The sequence below is a fragment of the Marmota monax genome, unplaced genomic scaffold, assembly GCF_021218885.2.
Source record: "Marmota monax isolate L192 unplaced genomic scaffold, Marmota_monax_Labrador192_F-V1.1 WCK01_AAM20220418_F8-fsc00207, whole genome shotgun sequence".
NCBI classification, from domain to species: Eukaryota; Metazoa; Chordata; class Mammalia; order Rodentia; family Sciuridae; genus Marmota; species Marmota monax.
Window position 1 is genome coordinate 1,027,690 of NW_026692713.1, and position 21,556 is coordinate 1,049,245.

Sequence of the window (21,556 nt, forward strand, 5' to 3'; positions counted from 1 at the left end):
TTCATAATCCTATGTGTTATTAACAATTTGTATTATAACAGTGATAATTTTGCATTTTTACTGTTATTTTCATACAAGTGATTAAATCTGTAAGTTTATTGTACTGCCAAACTCAAATATTGCCTGGCAGAGAATGGGCATGTGATATTTATTGAAGAAATAAAGGAAGGAAGGAAATAAAGGCTGTGAGGAAGGGAAGAAATGGAGAGCGAATGCTTACACATGTTCTGTTTCAGGATCACTAGAAACAGACCAGCCCAACATGTAATATTTATATATTGTTAAAGTAACTTATCTCTTATTGTGAACATAACTATTCCTTTGGGAAACCACAAGAAAATACCCAAAGAGTGAAACAAATAGCCCTTCTTCAAAGATGAACCACTGTTAAAATAATTTGGCATATTTCTTTCCAGTCTTTTCTATGTATATACTGTGTGTGTGTTTGTCTGTGTGTGTGTGTAGTTCATAAGTGGGAGCAATCTATATATACTCACTTCTTTCTCTTAATGATATACCGTGAACAGTTTCCCTTGGTAAGAACTCCTTGAACATGGCGTTTAAAGTACTAAAATGTATTATATTGCTGGGATGATAGTAATTTAAATGCCTTTTTACCCATTGTTGGATATTTAGGGGTTTGCCAACTTATCACTTCTAGAACTTAACATCTGCTCACATTCTGCGGTCTCAGAGGTAAATCAGGTAATACCAAGAATCTTGGAAGAGGTGGATTACGGAAAATCAGGAGGTGGCTTTTTCTAGGACGATGTCCAGCACATTTTATTTACTGGTAGATGGCTGAACCCCGGGACAGGTGTCCTCATAATGGAACATATTATCGTTCAAGGTAACAAACTCTTCCTGTCTCAGGTGTGTGCCCAGACAGGTGTGTCTGCTCACCGGGCGGGTTTGGCCTAAGTCACCTCACCCTCAAACCCTGCTGCCAGGCGCCCTGGAGGCTTAGGCTGTGACTAGCAGACCGCCCGGAGCCAGATGCGTTGTCTGGGGCACACGCCGCCACGTGCCAGCTCCGGGCCCGCCCCTCCCGCTCCCTGCCCGCCCCTAACCAGCCTCCAGAGCAGGCTCTCCCAGCAGCTCAGGCTCCAAGCGAACTCCGCCAACTCCTTCTGGTCCGCTAGTGTAGCCACGCCCACTAGCTGCGGGCCCCGCCCCCGCAATCCGGGCCCAGGGGCTGCCCCGCCCCCCGGGCCGCTCAGAGGCGCGGGGGTGGGGCTCTGCGCGATGACGTGGGCGGGCGTGCGCAGTGACGGCTCGCGTCCCTGTTACTCAGCGGAGCGGCCAAGGCCGGACGACGCGGCCCGGAGAGCGGAGCCGCGAGCAGCGCTGGGTAACGGCCGCGGCGAACGCCCGGACAGTGTCCGTCCTCTCTGAGGTCTTTACTATTGCGTTTTGCTGCGCTGCGGGGTAAGTGCGGCGGGTTCCGCAGGGCCGGGTGCCCGGCGGCCCCCTGGTGTTTATGTTATTGTGCCGCCGCCGCCTTCTCAGTCGTGACCCCCTCCCGGGAGTGGGGGCTCGAGTGCGCGGCGGGCGGGGGCGGCGCGGGAACAATAGCTGCCCGGGAGGCTGGAGCCAGCAGAGGGGGCGTGGGCCCGCGGGACCCGGGCCGCCCGCCCGGCCTGCCGCCCAGAGCTCCGCCCGTCGGTCCTCGCGCGCCCTCCTCGCTCAGGTCCCAATTCCACGTCTGGAGGAGAAAATGGAGCGGGGGAGGTGGATGGCAAGTTCTGAAATACTTCGGCGAAGGTCGGGACAGAGGCGCCTTCGCGGCCCGCCGCGCCCTGGCTGCTTCCTCGGGGGGCGGGGAACCGGGAGAGCGCTCGGGTCTCCGGGCCCCCATTCCCGCCCGGCACCCACGGGACCATGTTTTGTTTCTCGGTGGTTTCTTTGTGCTAACGTCCTGGGCGAATGCATGCAGCAATGCTGAAAAAGGTTTGGGTGGGCTCCAGTACTGGTCTGCAAGAGAACCCGGCCGGTGGCTGGGGCGGGAGGTGTGTTATCAGGCTCGCCCTGAGTGAGCTTCAGCGGTCTGCGCGCATTTATCTTGAGGGTCACTTGGTGTTGACCTTTTGACTTTTTCACCCCACCCTATCATCTCTTTGTCTTGGAACTTGAGTTTTCTATCCAGAGATGGCCGAACCAAATCCATTTTAAAGTACTGTGACACATACTTTGCATTTTCATTTCCCAAAGTTCCCATCGGATCTTTATCGTGAATTTAATTACATGTTGACTACGTGGTATCAGACAAAGTCCATTGGTTACTATTTTTACCACTGAAATTCAGTGATCTTACCAGTAGAATTTTAGTCTGTCAGCCCTTTGTGTTTTGAGATAAGTATCCAGCAAATATCTCCGTGACAATTAGAACATCTGTTTATTTCATTCATTCATTCAGCAACTGTTCAGTACGGTATCCAGATGGAGCGGTCCGAAGGTAAAGGGAAATATCCTCGAATAGAAGAGAATACTTTGAATGAAATATAATAGATATACACCTTTAAATGAGACAGTTTTATAAGGGATGTATGTTAAGGAAGGGACGGTTATACTTTGGGTCATTTTACTGGTTTTATTTATTTTTAGCAGTGTATGTGGAATTTCAAGTGTAATTTTATGTTTGTAAGCATAGTTATGTTTGGCCAAAACGTACAACAGCTTTTATTTTTTAATTTTATTGTTTTCCAGACATTTATAATGGTTGCCTCACATTCCCTATTGTGACTAACGTTAAACCTAGGAAATTGGGTACTATAAGTGAATATGTTTATTTTTAGTGAGTGCCAGACAAAAGCTAGCAATCAAAGTGGGTCTTCCTTGAGGGCAGGTTTGTCTTATGTCTCTTTCTCCACCACCTAGCCAGGGATATAAAAGTGCTCAAAGAGAGTTGGATGTTTGTGAAAAGCTCTTTATAATTGATAATATTTAAAATCAAGCCTTTAAAAAGTTGTGGAAGTTTCATACAAACTGTCAACTGATGGCTAAATAATCAGTTAATACCATACGTTATCTCTTAGGACAATAGAGGTTTGAATCACTTCAGTGTCTTTTATTTTTTCCTATCCCTTCAAGGCTGTTCGCTATCCTAAAATAAAATCTTTTTTTTTTTTTAAATGGTAAGAAAGACCTTTATTCAAGATTATTTTTTTTTATTTAAAATTTTTAATATTTATTTTTTAGTTCTTGGCGGACACAACATCTTTGTTTGTATGTGGTGCTCAGGATCAAACCCGGGCCGCATGCATGCCAGGTGAGCGCGCTACCGGTTGAGCCACATCCCCAGCCCTCCTAAAATAAAATCTTGCCTAAATAGTTTGTTTTGTAGTATTGGGGATTGAACTCAGAGGTACTCTGTCACTGAGCTATTTCCCTGGTCTTTTTTATTTTTCATTTTGTTTTGAGACAGGGTCTTGCTAAGATCCCAAACCTGGCCTTGAACTTGTGATTCCTTTCTCAGCTTTCTGAGTACCTGGGATTACAGGTGTGTTCACCCAACTGAATATTATTAATATGATTAATAAAGTAAGGTACGTTGGGATGTGTATACATACAGTTACAGTTGAGTGTCCTAATCGGAAAATCCCAAATACCCGCCCAAATCTGAAGCACTTCTGGTCCCAAGCATTTATAGATAAATGATACTCAACGTACACATAGAGGTATTGGCTTAGGAATCTAAATGATTGCGTTAATCCCTTTGCGAATATTATTGGAAATAATATTACTGGAAAGTTTTTTGGGTGATTTTTAACTAGAAAATTAGAATAGAAGAATTTTATGTTTTATTAGAAGCATTTAATTTCTAATATTTTAGAAACACTTATTGCTTTATTCTAATAACATTTCAGAAATACTTATTAGAAATTAAGTTTTAACTTATATTATTGGCAAAGCATATGACCTGAAACTCAAAATAATATCAGTTTATTCAAGTTATAGTGCATTTCCACCTCTGCTTAATATGTTTCAGCATTTGTTTTGGATGTTAATGTATTCAAGATGAACTTATTTGATGTAAAGTGGAAATGAAGAAATAAGAAAATGATAATTTTATTTTTGAAGTATGGGCTGGAAATCTTGAGACACCATACTTTCATTGATTTACTGGTTATGTTAGATTTCAGTAAGTGTTACTGATAAAAAATCCTTAGGCAGTAGCTCACTGGTTATGCAAACTATTGTTTTCTGAATGCTGTTTTTTAAAAAATAACAGAATTATTGAGATTTATTTCTCATACCGTAAAATTCACCATTTCGGAGTGAAAATTTCAGTGGTTTTTATTGTATTTACACAGTTGTGTATTGATCATCACCAATTACAAAACGTTTTCATCAACCCAAGAAGAAATCCCATACCCATTAGGGCTTACTCCACATTTCAGTCTAAATTATGTTTGAAAGGAAGATAGAGTACTGATCCTGTTCATAAACATATGAACAGAGTTCTTTTAATGAATTTGAAAAGGTCTCTCTTTAAGTATCCTGGCAAATAGGGAACTATATCCTTCAGACCCCTTTAGATCCTGAGGGAAATGCCACTTGGAAAGGAAATTAGCATAAGAATAAATTGTACCAAAATGTATAATGTTAGAATCTTAACTATTTGCTCCATGCCTGATATTATGGAAATGACTCTGAGGATACTGATGCTTAGTGAAAAAAATTAATTCACTATTCAATAACGAGTCACAAAATATACTGGTGATGATTATGAGGTTGTTGGACCTGCTTGTTGTTGATTTGCTTTACCAGTGGATTGAGTTTTGACATATTTGAGTCATCTACATGGTTGAGATGCTTTAAGTTCGTGTAGAAGAATAAAACAATGTCTAACGTGAAGATGCCAATTCTCTAGAGGTCAGGTCAATGGTATGGTAGTAGCCTTTCTGATTCATGTAGCTCAAGGAAGTCATTATAACATGTAGCTTTAGATATGAATCATTTGATTATTTCAGTGATCTGTGATGCATATTGTCTTAGTCATGGACTCTTTACCTGAACATTTAGAAGCGTTGCATTCTTACTCAAATACAAGTTATCTTTGATTTCAGAAATTTTGTTTTGATTAAAGAAAATTTATTACCTAAAAGGAATATTGAAATGAGAGTGGTTTTAGCATGCCAGATGCACATCTGTAATACCAACTATTTGGAAGGCTGAGGCAGGAGGATGGGATGGCAAGTTCAAGGCTATCCTTGTCAATTTAGCCTATTGCAAAATAAATCATAATAATAATAAAAAGGACTGTAGCTCTCTGGTAGAGCACTCCAGGTTAAGAGTCATCTTGTCATTCTGTAGTTGGAACTAAAGCATTCCAGTAGTCAGACCTAGGTTTACTCTTGGATTTTACCATGAACAAGCTCTGGAACACTGGGCAAGTTGTTTAACCTTTTTGGTTTTAGTACTGTAAACAAACTGTCAAAACTTTTTTATAGACGGATTGTTCCCCAGATAGGTCGTTCTTCAGAAAATTTATAGAAAGGGACCTTCTTGGGTGTTCTTCAGGAGCTCCAGTAAAAAATAGCAAATAAGGGAACAGGAATATTACTAAGTGGTGGAATGCCTAACTAGCATATATGACATCCTGGGTTCTTAGCACTGCAAAACACAAAACAGCAATCAAAATTACCCTTGAAATTTCAGAAGCAGGGAAAATTATTAATTTCCTTCTTTAATATACAGATTTATAAAATAGAAAGCTTCACCTTAAATTACATTTTTTAATGGTAGGTTTTATTTATCCTGCAGCATAATGCCTTTTGACAAGACTTGATGTTCTCAGAAACTTTGTGGAAGTTGGGAAAATGAAGATTTCATTAGCCCCAAGAAGCTTATGATTGAGGATGGAACTTAAGGTGTATCTAAACAGTGAACTTATATTTTTTTAAAAGATGTATGAGAGGTCTTTTCCCAAACAGAAGTCTACTTCAAATCTCTGGGCAGGCCAAATTCCATTGAAACTGATTTAGAGAGAGAGAGAGAGAGAGAGAGAAAGAAAATGAATATGTGTGTGTGAGAGTGTGTGTGTGTTTTTGTAGGCCTTTTGGAAAACATTAGCTGACATTCTTTTTCAAGGTGGTGGGTTATGTCACAAATACAGCAGATATTTCTATGTCCTACAACCCCATTAGTAGTATATCAGATTTATTTAGAATATGCAGGTTTTATAGAAAGTTAAAACCAGCCCAGACTTCACTTTATGTGATATAAGCAAGTTAAGATTATGTAACATTTGGGCCTTCTTTATTATCTGTCAAATGAGAACAATAATAGTACATAAACTCATAGGACTGTGAGATTTAAATCAGGTACTGAATGTAAAGTGCCTGATTGGTAATATAAGCATTCAAGAAAGTTTAGTTTTTGTTTTCACTTATTATTTTTAACTTTGAACAATTGCACAATGACAAGTAAATTAAAAATCATTTTGATGCACAAATTCTTCTGAACATACCAGTTGCTTCCCTCTGTATGGGGGGGATTAAAATTTGATTATCTCATCAAATCTGAATTAAGATTACTTGTATACACTAATCCTTTCTGTCTTAAAATTTGAAACTGTTCCAAAAACAAATAAAGTTGGAAAGTACTTGCCACATTCTCTGATACAATGTTGTTTCATTATTTCCTAGCCTTCCCATAGCAGAGAATTACCTAAGTGTTCCTAGGTTTATTTTGACAGATATTTAAAGGACTGGGAATCCAGGACCTGGGATAGCTTTATCATGTAATATATCTGAAGAAAGTTGAATGCTGTCATGCATTTTAAATTTTAATGTTATTGGGATCTTTGACTCTGAAGATTTCAGACTTGTCATAAATTTGGTAGCTACAGCAGTTCATTAAGCACTTTCCAGAGTCTCTTTTTGTGTGTGGTAATGGAACATAACATTTCTTGTTTCTTCTTGAGGACACCAACTATGAAATGACACCGATTTTAAACAGGCATTGTTTATTGAGAAATCACTCTGTGCCACTCCAGGTAGTAAGTAATGTGGGAACCTGGCTTCTACACTGATGTTGAAATCAATCTCTACCTTTAGGGATATGAGTATAATTTGATAGGAGAAAAGATTATAAATGCATTCATTATGTTCTAACACAAAGCAAATGTTAGTTATTTTGTTAAGAATTTCTTTTGCCACTGGGGAACTTCCAAACTTTAGCATTTCTTGCCTGCCCTTAAAAATACTTGATGAATTACAGAAAGCAAGATGTCTTCTCTAATTTCTGGTTGTGGTTGAGATTGTGGTATAGATGAGTCAAAGACCAAATCATAAGAAGAGGCAAAGTGTATAATGGCCTCAAGTTCATTTTGGAATACAACAGGGTATTAAAACAAGTAAAAGTATGAACAGCATGTAGTAGAGAATGTGCTACTAGGATACTAACTGTAGTCCTCAAACTTTTAAATCGAGCCTCTGAAAACTTAAAGCGAGATCTGTTCTGGGAGCATTTAAGTCTTTCCCCAGTATGAGAAGTATGGGTTTCACTGCTTTCTGCTGCTAAGAAACTATATGTAGCCTGTCACCCACCTATTTTTGAGGATATTAGAATGGAAAAACAGCCACACTTTCTTTGCTTAGCTGGAGGCTTCAAAACTTGGGGGAAGTTGCTATTTGGTAAAAGCTGTTAATGGAATAGAAACTCACCATTCTCTGGTTTCACCACAGAGTTTAACTCTGACTCCCAGGTACCATTTGGGTCAACCAACAGTGAGATGAATGAAAGCTGTGACTTGAGAAGGAGTCACTTTGCAGTCAAAACAAACAAAAATTGAAATGTCTGGTTTTCTCTGATTCTGCTGAGAATTTAAAAGTTCATTTAAACTTTTGACTGTCTACTGCATTCACTTTGATTCAAAATTCCCAAGATTTAAAAAGATATATAGTAGAGAGTCTCTTTTTTCATTCTGTGCAGCCGCCTAGTTTCTCCCTCTGGAAATGGTGATAAATTTCCGATGAATCCTTCCAAAGATGGTTTTTGTTTGCGCAAGTAAATACAGACAAGTGTATAGTCCCTTGTGCAAAATCCTCGTCTAGATGTCTTTTAGAATTAGTTTCTCTTTGGCTCTCTTTTTTTTTTAAATTAATTAATTTTACAGTAGAATGTGTTTTGACATATTGTACACAAAAGGAGCACAGCTTCTCATTCCTCTCGCTGTACCAGTTTCTCTTTGGAATTATGGAAAAATGATGTAGTGAATCCACCATATTATCCAAAATCTCTGATAGGAGTTGGTGGCATCCTGTAATCAAACATATTAACAAATCTGTATTGAAAGCATAAATAACATAATAAGTGGGATGAATAAAAATTATAAAGCCTTTTGCCGATTCTTGTCTGGTTTCACTGCCAAATATGTTTGTACTAAACTTATTTAAGACTTATTTTTTTATTTTTATTCCTGGATTTTCGTCTTGCTGATGAGGTACTGTGATGTGCGCGCATGCGCGCACTGGCCCATTACTCTCTACTGACTCCTTTATCTAAGTTGTTGCATACTTTGTGCAAACAGTTTTATGATATTCCATTTGTCTTAATCTGTTTGAGCTGTATAACAGAACACCGTGGACAGGGTGGCTCAAGCAACAGAAATGCATTTCTCACAGTTTAAGAACAGAGAGCCCTGTCCAATAAGGGCAGTTATCTGCCTTCTTCCCTGTATTCTCACATAGCCAGGGAGAACCCCAGGAAGAACTCCTCTTCTTATAAGGACACTAATCTCATCATGGGAGCCCCACTCTCATGACCTCATCTAAATCTTATTACTTCCTGAAAGTCTCTCCTTCAAGTGGCTTCAACATGCACCTTTAGGGGAACATAAACATTTAGTTCTAAACATCATTATACATGTGTACCATTGAATTGACTAGCTTCTTTTTTATGTTCACTTAAGTGTACACTTAGGTTATTTAATCAGTCTCCTTGCATATATATCATTTCACACATGTATAGAAACGTATAGGTTACATCTCCAGAGGTGGGTTGCCAGGTCAGAGTGTGTGTGCATTTACAATTTTGATGTGTATTTCCAACTTGTAGCCCTTAGAGGTTGTTCAGCTTCCATTCCACCAGCACCTAGTAAGGAAAGCCTGCTTCTTTAATTGTTGTCATTATAACTGAGATTAAACATCTTTAAAGAGATGTTTGTATTTTCTGTCTTGTTAACTGTCCTTAATCTTGCTTATTTTTCTCTTGCTTTCTTGCTCATTTTCTTAGACTTTTCGGACTTATTTTTAATACTAAAAACAGCTCCATGCTATTTTTTTGAAATATTGTTTCTCAAGTGCTGTTTGCCTTTATAGGATAAGATATTATACATGGGTTCAACCTTGATTTTTTTCGCCAGATGATCACCCAGTTGTGTCAACATTATTTAGTAACCCATCTTTGTCTTACTGATTTGAAATGCTTGATCATTACTGAATTTCCCTGTGTGTTTGGGACCATTTCTATTTTTTTGACCTACCTGCCCATTTAGGAACCAAGCCATCCTGCTTTAATTATCGTAGTTTATATTGTACTTTCTGGTAGGGTGAATTCTCTTTCAGTTCTTTTTCAGACTTTTGTTTTTCTGGTTTGTATTTTGTTTATTTTATATACATTTTTAGAATCAGACCCTCTAGTCTGGACCCTTTCTTTGCCAATTCTCTGCTATTTCTGTAGAGATCATTGAATTTTTCATTTTATTGTGGTAAAATTTGCATATAGTAAGATGCACAAACATTATATGTGTAGAGCACAATAAAAGATTGCCAATGTATGTGTACACTTGTATAAATTGTATTTCAAGATATAGAACATTTCCATCACCAACAAGAGTTTTCACATATCCTTTCAAGTTGTCCTCTCCCCAGCTATGATTGATTTGAATTACATGACTTCAATTGCCATTAGGATTTTTTTAATAGAAGAATTTTTTTTTTATAGACGCTTATGATGTTACAGTAAACTTAACCTTTTCATTTGAGTCTATTTTTCAGTTCCAAATAGCATATTAGCTACTAATAATAAGTTCTAAATACCTAGTAGTATTTATTGACTGCTTTTTATATGCATAGCACCGAGAGATGGTTTCCAGAAATACAGCTTAATCTGCTGTTACAGTACATACAGTGAGGTTAGAAGTTCAGAGCATTCCAAATGAGGAGTGAATTAATGCAGATAGAAAGATTGTTGTGCTTATAAAATGATCTTGATGAAAATCAGCAAATAGAAAAATATGGAGGAGGGTGAAGTAGTGGAGGGAGTATGATTTGGTTCTTTGGTTTGAGGTAGCTTATATTTTTGAAGTTTTATGATAGTTGATTGAAGATACTTGAATGAATCATAGAGATTTATTGTTTAATGGAGAGGATATGGTTTATTTTCTGTATCTTTCCACCTCTCCCTGCCCCCCCCCCCCAAAAAAAAGCTGAAGCAGTTTGCTACTCAAGGACCCACACATTGTTGAGTAAGCTATAAACAAAAAAGTAGAACCCAAGGAAAGCAAAAATATCAAATATCCAAACGATATAATAACTAATACTTAATCGGTGCTAATCATATTTCAGGTACTGTTGTGGTGCTTTACATATGTTGTTTAAACATCCCATAATGACCCTAGGCACCATTATATTTCCATTTTATAGTCTAGGATACATGCTCAGAGAGATTATGTGGGAAGTTGTTGGTAAACTTGATGGAACAGTTTTATTAAAATGGGAAGAAAGGGGCCAAATTGAAGTTTGTTTGTTTATATATAAAAAAAACAATGAATGAAAACTTGTTTTGAAAAGTGAGAAAAGAACAAAGCTGACAGTGGATGTAGATAGCTTTTTCAAGATAAAACAAATAGAACAAAACAGTGGGTTGGTAGGTAAAGGAAAATGTGGGGTCTGGAAAGTGAGAAAGTAAGAATGAAATTGTGTAGGATAGGGAATGCAGAGCATAGGTAGAGAGTGTGGTCCTTGTTAGAGAAGAGAGATTTTTTATTAAAAGGAGGGAATGCAGGAGGGAAAGGAGACAATGTGAACTCTTCCAAGGAAGTTTGGTGTTTGGAAGATGAGGGTTTATAGTCATAGTTTTCATCTCTAGTGGTTTATGTTCTGTCAGTGAAGCAGAAGACTCACATGGACAGAGAGGGATGAGAGTGTTCAGAGTTTGAAGCAGTTGACAAGAAGTATTGATTGTTCTTTTGAGGTTTGAAATCTTGAATTTAAAGTGGTATCTGTCATTCTGATCTTGTGATATTGTTCCCCAGCATTAAAGTGAGGTTTTGCCAAGTTTATCAGTCTAAACCAGCAGGACATATAGATAGATGGACAGACGGATAAACCAGCTGAGATTGCAAGGAATTTGCTGGTATAGGATTGACAAATCTGAAATCTGTAAAGCAGGCAAGAAACTTTTTAGTTAGGAGCAAATATTGTAGTCTTGTGAAGGAATTTCATTTTCTTCAAGGACACCTGTTTTCACTTTTAACAGTTTTTCAGCTGATTGAATGAAACCTGCCCACATTTCGAGTCATAATCTTCTATACTTAAAAATCAACTGATTGTAAATATTACCACAACGACAAAAATCACAATACCTAGATTTGTGTTTCATTTAATGATTGAGTACTATAACCTAGCCTAGTTGACACACAAAAAGAAACTATCATACTGGGGCAGTAAAGAGAAGGAATGGGGTCAAGGGAAAACTTTTTAGAGTACTTAGAAGAGTGATGATGAATCATGAAATCTACTGTGAATAGTGCTAAAAAAAAATCATGAGATAAAGTGAGGCCATGTCCTATGGAAGTGATAGCATTGAGGTATTAGAAAATTTAAATTATTGAGGGGTTTAGAGAGTTAAGTGAACCTGAAGGATTGAGTGCCGTGGTTAGAAATGATGATGCTTGGAAGAGATTTCATAAGGATAACAATTACTGTCATTGCTAATGCCCAGATGAACTTGGGTGTGGGCTGCTGAAGTGGAATTAAGGGACACATCTGTTGATGTCATGAGACCAGCGAATTGAAGACAGGGGAGCTGGGATGTAACTCAGTGGTAGAGTGCTCTTTTCTAGCCCATGCAAGGCCCTGGGTTTGGTCCCTAGCACAAAAAGGGTTGAGGGTAGGGTATAAGAAGGGTCAGTCTATGTGAATGGTTAAGTTAGCAAGTGGTGAAGGGAGTGAGGATATGTACTGTGAACTAGTTGCTAAAGTCCTCTATGAATGGAGGGAGAATTTAAGGGAGGCATGGATGGTAATAAGGAAAGATAAGTTTATAACTTGTGTTATACTTTTAAATGAAATAGAAAATACCAGACTGTGATATAATTCACATACTAGTTAAATTTGCTTGTTACAAATTAGGAATTCCAGAAGGCCAAATAAAGGAGTTAAGGGGGATAAGGAATTGGGTAAAATGAAGGATGTACCCAGCAATGTGGAGGTGGGGAATTCAGGGATTAATAAATGACCAGGGAGAGTTGGACCTTTCCTGATAACTGAGGTTAGCAGGGATGTGAGGTATGATGGATTAGGAGATTGTAGGTATCATTCTAGTATTATAGGATTCAGTGGCAATGGTTTTCAAATTGCTAGTCATGACTCGGTGTGTTGTAGAATGAATTTAGGAGATCACAACTTGTGTTATACTTTTAAACGAAATAGAAAATACCAGACTATGGTATAATTCACATATTATTACAGTTCACCTATTTGAAGTATAGAGAGTTTTTTTTAAAGTACTGTATTCATGTAGTCATCATCACAGTCTAATTTGTGAATATGTTTTTCACTTCAGAAAGAAACTTCATACTCAAGTTAGCAATCACACTTCATTCCTCCCTTATTCTGACCACCCCCTGAAAGTATCCACTTATGTACTTCTCTTTAGATTTGCCTATTCTGGATATGTTATACAAGTGGATTTATGTAATAGTATGTAGTCTTTTGTGACTGGTTTATTTCACTTGGCATAATGCTTTCAAGATTCATTAATCATATAGCATAGCATTTTTTTTTTTTTTTTTTTTGGAGACAGGGCCTCACTAAGTTGCTGAGACTGGCTTTGAACTTAAGGATCCCTCCTGCCTTAGCCTCCTGAGCCACTGGGATTACAGGTGGCACCACTGGGTTCCATTTCATTTCTTTTTATGGTCTAAAAATATTCTGTTGTACAGATAAACCATGTTTTGTTTATCCACTCTTCAGTTGATGGACATTTGTGGTGTTTTGACTTTTTGGCTATCTATAATTAGCCAAAAAATTATATGCTGTGATGAGCATTGGTGCACAAGTTTTTGTGTGTTGTATATTTTAGTTTCTTTTGAGGAACTACCAAGCTGTTTTCACAGTGGTTATACCATTTTCTTTTTCTCCCAGGGTACAGAGGTTCTAATTGCTCCCAGCCTACTTAAGCTTGTTATTGTCTATCTTGAGTGATATTAATTTGCATTTCCTTGATAGTTAATGATGTTGATTATCTTCTCATTTTTTTTTTTTTTTTGGCCATTTGAATATCTTCTTGAGAAAAATATTTATTCAGATCCTTTTCCCACCTAAAAAAATTGGGTTCTTTTTCTATTATGTTATAAGAATTCTTAGTATATTAAACATTAAAGTCCCTTATCAGATGTATGATTTGTGTTTTCTCTATTTTAGGGGTTGTCTGTTTAATTTTTCAATGGCAGTGTTACAGCATAAAAGTTTTTAACCAAATTGAATTTATCTATTTTGATCTAGTTATTTTATCTAATCTTTGTTGATTATGCTTTTGGTACATTATCTAACTCATGGTCATGACAACTCCTGTTTTCTTCTAAGAGTTTTATAGTTTTTGCTCTTACAGTTAAGTCTGTGGTCCATTTTGAGTTTGTGTTTGTGTGTGTGTGTGTGTGTGTGTGTATGAGGAAGATGTCCATTTCAGTCTTTTGCATGTGTACATGCAGTTATCCTGGCACTAATTATTGAAAATACTACTCTTACTCAGTTGTCTTGTCATTCTTGTGGGGAAAAATGTGTTTATTTCTGGACTCTTGATTATGTCTTTATGCAAGCCACAGTCTTGATTATTGCAGCTCATATGTGTGAGTGTACTTATAGACAGATAACTCAAAGGTGTATATGTAATGGGTCATGGTGTAAAATATTTGAAAACTTCTGATTTGAAATGTGGCTTCCTAAAATATTTTACTCTCTTAACAACTTAATGGGATATGATCCCTTTAGGGAACAAACAGAGAAATCAGATTAGAGGACACTGCTGTGGATGACTGATTTTTCTTATTTTAATAGGTAAAATATTCTTTTAGGGTGGGTTTGGACTTAAGGGCAGTAAGGAAGGTTTGGAGTAGCTATGAGAATTTCTAAAGAATCAATGAGATTAATGTAAGGATTATTGAATGAAATAAGATTTGAAATTTTGAAGTTAGAGTTTTGTAGGAGACCATTCTCTCAAGATTCTCAATTTAAAATAAAAACTTTCTTTGAATATATTAAGCTTGTTTGTTGGATAACTTTATTATCTGCATTGTCTGGGTTTTTTCTGTAGGTTTTTGTGTCACTTATGTCCCTAACTCATTACTTGGATATTTTTTGTTAAGACATTGCATGAGAAAAATTAGATAATTTAAGGTTTTAGAATGATGCTGTCTCCTTCCAAAGAGAATTTTTGTTTATACTGGGCAGAAACTAGCTAATAGAACTAGTGATACTGGATAATATTAATCCACTCAGACTAAGATGTTTCAAACTAGGCCTTGGAGTATGGAAAGGCTAGTATATTTTATGTCTTCTTTATTTCTAGGCTATAACCCTTTGGAGTCCCAACATAAAGCCAGAAGTATTACCAGCCCATTTCCCCACCCCTACACTTTGTTGGATTCTTAACTGTAATATTTAACATGTTCTGGCCTTAAAGAATCTGCTGAAAGTTTAGATTCATCTTATCCACTACCTTTTATGCCAGATGCCCATGGGGAGTTGGGGTGGGAGGAATGGTCCCAGATGTCAGGATTACCCCTGAAGATTTCCTTACTTTCTCATATTTTGGTCTCCATACATTTTTTTTTTTTTTTTTTTTTTTTTTTTACTACTTTGTTAGCACTATTCTTTCAAATAGATTTTTTAGTTTGGTTTTCCTAGTGTTTCCTGGGGGTTTGGGAAGGTGGTATCCAGTTTTTCTAGATGCTTCAGGAAGAAAGTTGATCTGAATTACCCATTTCACCATCATAAGGAAAGTAATTTGTTAACCTGATGAAGAAGATTTATGTCATAAGATTACCTATTTAAAATTCTAGTGTATGTGGTTTTAATTTTTCCTCCAGGTAAGATGTTTTTATACTGCTTTTTACACATTATAGCAATTATTAGAAACAAGGAAAATACGATTAAGAATAGAAAAGGGAGGAAAAATGGCAGAAAAAATTATCTAGATATTTTTGCAAAGTTCAGAAGAAATAAATGTAGGCTAACATTTTCATGTCTATTAGTGAGATCTCGCCATCACAAATAAAAAGGAGCTGACACATTTGTTGGCATGCCATCATTACAGTTAAAAGGCAATAGAATCCTAAGTATTGTAAAGGGGGTATTGAGAAGTCATGTTGAGCAAAATTTTAAAAATTCTTCCACAGAGAAACCCCAGAATAACTTCTTGAGTTATTAAATGGGAGAGTCAGCTTTGGAGCTGGACTAATGGTTGTGCTGTATAGCAGTGTATCTCTGCAATACAGCTAAACTAGTACTGTAAGGGACTAGAGAGAATTTAATTCTATAGAATCCCATTAGATACATAAAATGTTATTAGTTTTGATTTGATGTACTATTACTGTCATCTTACGTGTATGTAAATGGATTTACGGTCTTTATGAGTTAATTCATGTCCTTGATTTTTCAACCCATTCTCATATTTCTTAAATTTCAAAATTACCAATTTTCTATCACACTCAACCATTATATTTGAAGAGGAAAAATAGTCTTTCTTTTGTACCCTCTTATTTTTTTTCTTTTTTTTTTTCTGTGTGTGTGTGTGTGTGTGTGTGTGTGTTGGGGATTGAACCCAAGGCCTTGTGTTTGCAAGGCAAGCACTGAACCAACTGAGCTATATCCCCAGCCCTCTTCTATCTTCTCTTGAGAAATAAGAGACAGTCTGAAGTATTCTATTTCAGATGGTCTTTATCAGTAGAGTTTTGGTTGATGTGTTAAACTTTTAGAAGATAGGAATTGTTTCTTGAACTGATTACCTTTATTTCATCTCACTATCTTGCTAATGTTCCTGCAGTATATGTATTATAGGAGACTGATTTAAGATTAATCTGTTTCTGTGTTACACCTGTCCATAGAATCTGCTGTTATACTTGATCATCACACCATGTTTTTACATGACTTTATTTTCTGTGATACTCCCAATTTATTAAGAATGTTCATACGTATGTACAAATTGAAATAACACTACAGTGAGCACTTGTATAGCAGATAATTTTATTTTTTATTTTTTTTGGTAGCACTTGACCTATAAATGCTGCAGTTTGCTAGTATCTACTAAAAATAAATCCATTTTCCTACATATGTCGTACTTAAGGAGGAATTTTTAAAAATACAGTATAGTCTACATTCAAGATTTTTCAATTGTTCCTCCAATAGGTCAGTTTATGCTACAAATTGGAATGGTGATATTTCACCTGGTTTCTTTGCTTTTTGTGAAGGTATTTTCACTTGTGGATAGTGTATATTGATATTCTTAGGAGGTGGGGGAGAGATACTATCACAGGAGGGTTCTATTCTGCCTTCCTGTTCCTCCTTTTTCCTTGCAGAAGGTCAAATTGTAACTGTTTTTCTCCAACTATGATTCATTCAAATTTTATACATTGCATTTGATTATTGTTGCTTTAGTCACTATTAACAATGCAATTAGTTGTTCACACCTCTCCTCTTCCCCTCATGACATTGGCTTCTTGAAGAGACCAGCCAATTGTCTTAAGAATGTTCCCACATTTTAGATTTGTCTGATTATTTTCTTATGATTTTTAAATTGTACCTTTAGGCAATGTGTTTCCTAAAAATAGGTGGGGTTTAAAAGCTGGATTATGTTTAGGATTTTTAGTTTTGGTGCTCTTATGTACGTTATATTAACACATATCAGGTTGTCTTGTGATCATTTGGTTAAGTAATATTCCTCATATCTATTCAATATAAAGATGGGTTGCCCCCACTCCTGTGCTTTGCAATTAGCTATAGGTCAGTGAGGTGAAATTTTGGTTGCCTCTGAATGTTCCATTTCCCAGCAGCCTTTTACCTGATATTTTTAGCATTTGTTGTTTAACTGTGTCTGAATCAGTTATTTCATTTGGGATTGCAAAATAGTGCTTTATCTAACTGGGTTTTTCTGCATCTATTAGTCAACCTTCCTTGTTTTTTGTTTTTGTTTTTGTTTAAATATTTTCCTTTGTCAGCTAGTGCTTCCTAACAAGATTAGATAAATGCTTACTTGTTTATTGCCCTTCAATATACCAACCCTTTATTCTGAGAATTGGTTAATAGTCACCTCTAATAATAGCCAAATAACTTTCTCAGTATCACAGAGGGTTTTTTTTTTTTATTGTTTTATAATCATTTCAATCACTATTCCTTTTTTTTTCTTTTTAAACAGGTTTTGGTTTTAGGAATTACATATTTATAGAGAAATTGAGATCATATTAGAGTTCACTTTTATCTCCCACTCAGGTTCTCCTGTTTTCAATATCTCAAATTAGCAAACATTGGTGATACATTATTATTAATTGAAGCTCACCATGTTTTCAGCTTCCTTTCTTTTTCAGTTTTCTGGTCTTTATCTAAGGTCCTTTTTCTGTTACAATATTCCATCCAAGATATCATACTTAGCTATCACAATAGTTATCCTGTCTCCTTAGGATTTCTTAGCTGTGTTTCTTAGACATTCCTTCTTTTTGATGATCTTGACAGTTTCATGGAGCACTGTTTAGGTATTTTGTAGGATGTCCCTTTATTGAAATTTGTCTGACAGTTTTCTCATTTTTAGCTTGGGGTTACAAGTTTTTGGAAGGAAGATCACAGAGATAAAGTATCATTTCATTACATTGTATCAAGACCACATACTATTAATATAATTTATGACTGTTGATGTTGACCTTCTTCCCTTGGTTCAGAAAATGTTTGTCACATTTTTCTACTTTAGAGTTACTTGTTTTCTTCTTTTTGTATTGTTGTATTTGGAGGAAGTGGCTGCATTGCTTACACTTAAAAAATCTATAATTTATATTCTAAATATAAATTATTTTAAATTCTTCAGTATGGGAGATTTTTCTTTTCTCCAGTGTAATCTGTTCATTTATGTCAGTATGAATGTGTGGATATTTATTTTGTATTTTGAGTTGTAATTCAGTGCTTCTTTATTTTGTTGCTTTATTTGATTTGGCTACTTGGGAGCTCTTTAGTTGGCTCCTGTATGCTTTTGATACACGTAACTCAGGGTGGGTGTTTTTTGTTTATTTTTGAGCACTTCCTTATTTTTTGTCACTACAAGATGCTCTCAGCTCATTGTATGTATTTTCTATCCCAGTCCTAGAATTATTCTTTTCTCCAGAGAGTCCTGTTTCTTTTCACTGGAGAATGGTATTAGAAACCAAGACCTGGGTGCTAGGTGTGCTCCTTGCTACTGAAGTGTTCTTCCTTTTAGTCACTCTCAGCAACCAGAGCTGAGAAAAATGAAAGAAATAGAGATGTGGGCTGGGATTGTAGCTCAGTGGCAGAACACTTGCCTAGCACACATGAGTCACTGGGTTTGATCCTCAGCACCACATAACAATAAATAAATAAAATAAAGTTATCTTGTTCATCTACAACAAAAAAATTTTAAAAAATAATGGAGGTGTGTGTGTGTGTGTGTCTGAAATACCTGTCCTTCTGTGTAAATGCAGATGTATAGATATACACAAAATTATATTTAGAATTATATAAATATTTCTGTAATAGATGCAACCATCTATTATGTTGATTTGAGCATCACAAATTCTTAACTGTCTTCAACTCTTACTCAGTACTATATATATGCTGGCAAACTCCCTTTATTGACTAATAAACTTTTTCCAACAGGGAAGAACCTGCCTCTGACCATAAGCCTTCCATTTACTTAATTGTTCAGCTCCAGATTAAATGTATAGCAGTATCAGAAGTGTTAACTCAACAGTAGCTTTATCAATTAATTGTTGAGAGCCATAGCCAAGTCAGAATGATGCCTGGCATATTGCCAGAGGGAATGGTTGAAAGGTGAACCATTGAGATAATGCTTTGAGTTAAGCTGTATATAATTACTGTGATGCTGGATTGATTGAGTTGTATATGGACCCTGCTCTGGGAATAGGGTGGCTCCCGGAATCTGCCTCAGGAATCTGCCTCTGGCGCAGATTGGAGTTCCCCTGTAGTTCTCAGGGTTGGGGAGATTGGGCACGGGAGCCCGGTAGAAGGTGTTGTGTTCCCGTGTAGTGTGTGTGCAGTGCCGGTGAGAGTTGGGGAATAAAGAGTTGCTGTTTGAACCTACAAGGCTTTGTGGTGGCTCCATGATTTGTGCCCAGCCAGACTTCGACAATTAATGAAGTAGCTTTATCAATTAGTAGGAGGGTTTTTGTGATTTTGTTTTTTAAGGATTCTTTAGGAATTCACACATAGTCATGTCATTGTAAACAAAAAAGTTTTATTTCTTGCCTCCCAGTCTGATACTGCAGGAACATTAGCAAGATAGTGAGATGAAATAAAGGTAATCAGTTCAAGAAACAGTTCCTAGTTCCTATCTTTTAAAAGTTTAACATATCAACCAAAACTCTACTGATAAAGACCATCTGAAATAGAATACTTCAGATTGTCTCTTATTTCTCAAGAGAAGATAGATGAGGGCTGGGGATATAGCTTAGTTGGTACAGTGCTTGCCTTGCCAACACAAGGCCCTGGGTTCAATCCCCAGCACCCCCCCCCCCACACACACACACAGAAAAAAAAGAGAGAAATAAGAGACTACAAAAGACTGTTAAACATTTAGAACTTCCAGCATGATATTGGATTAGAGTGGTGATAAGATATCTTTGCCTTATTCTTTATCCTAGAGGGAGATTATACAGGTTTTCACTGTTAAGTATCATGTTAACTGTAGAGTTTGGGGGTTAATTGATTGGTTTTTAGATGTGTATTATTGAATTGAGAGTTTTTATCAAGAATGAGTTTTAGATTTTGTCAGATTTTTTCTGCATCCATTGATGTTATCATGATTTTTCTTCAGCCTGTTCATATGGTAGGCCGTATCAAATCATTTTTAGAATCAGCCCTACACACTTGGAATATATCCCACCTGGTTATGTTGAATAATTCTTTTATACATTGTTGAACTTGATATGCAAATATTTTGTCGAGATTTTAAAATCTGTGTTCAGGGGAAGTGTTGGTCTGTAATTTTCCTTCCTTGTCATATTTTTATGCAGTTTTGATATTAGGGTAATGCTACCTCTTAAAATGAATTAGGAAGTGTTTGTAGTTGTTTTGGATAAGCTTGTGGAGAACTGATACCATTTTTCCCCTTAAATATTTGATTGATTTCACCAAGAAACTCTTTGGGTCTGGTGCTGTTTTAGAAGATTGATAACCTGTTGAGTCAATTTCTTTAATAGACATAGGTCTATCCAGATTATTGATTGGTTTTCTTTCATAGATATTGGTCTATTTAGATTACCTATTTCTCTTTGGGAGAACTTTGGTAGAGTGTTTCTTTCACAGAATTAGTCCATTTCATCTCAGTTTTCAAATTTGTGGCTATAGAATAGTTCATAGTATTCCTTTATCATACTTTAAATGTACTTTGGATCAGCAGTAATGACCCATCTGTCATTTTTCCATTAATAATTTGTGTCTTCTCAATGTCTATTATTTCTTGATTAGGCTGGCTTATTTTATTTATATTTTCAGAGATCAATATATATATATTTTTAGAGATCATTTGTTTGTGTTCTCTGTTTCCCTGTTTTCAATTTCATTAATTTCTTCTCTCATTTTTTTTTTCCTTCTGCTTGTTTCATATGGTGGTGGTGGTGATGGAGATGAGGCAGTAGCACACATTTTCCCAAATTAGGCCAGTGGAAATTTCTTGAGGTGGCTGCTCTGTCATTTTTGATCTGATCTGCTTAATTTACTGAGTGCTTCTTTGCTTGAAATTTGAAAACTGAGTGTACAATATTATAGATTATGTTTGTAATTTCTGCTTCTTTACAAGTATTACATTGTGTTTGGGCTTCAGCTTCATGGGTGTGTGTATGTATTATGTGCCCACATTTTACAAAGAGTCCTTCATTTAATTCTTCTAACACCCTTTTATTGAGGATTTTTTCATCTGTGTTCATTAAAGATATTGGTCTGAAGTTTTTTTTTTCTTTGAAGTGTCTTTGTCTGGTTTTGGAATCAGGGTGATATTGGCCTCACAGAATGAATTTGGAAGTACTCCCTCTTTTTCTATTTTCTGAAATAGATTGAAGAGTATTGGTATTAGTTCTTCATTAAAGGTC

The 21,556-nt window shown here is 36.5% G+C and overlaps 1 protein-coding gene across 5 annotated transcripts in view; it reads left to right on the top strand.

The window, feature by feature from the left end:
• The first annotated feature begins 1,265 nt into the window (after positions 1–1,265).
• Positions 1,266–21,556, top strand: part of Mapk8 (mitogen-activated protein kinase 8) — a 118,017-nt gene continuing 97,726 nt past the window's right edge. For 4 of the 5 annotated variants that reach the window (XM_058579992.1, XM_046446705.2, XM_058579991.1 and 1 more), the window contains exon 1: positions 1,266–1,428. The gene's annotated coding sequence lies outside the window, so the exon portion shown is untranslated. The remainder of the gene's footprint in view (positions 1,429–21,556) is intronic. The other variant, XM_046446707.2, reaches the window with a different exon arrangement.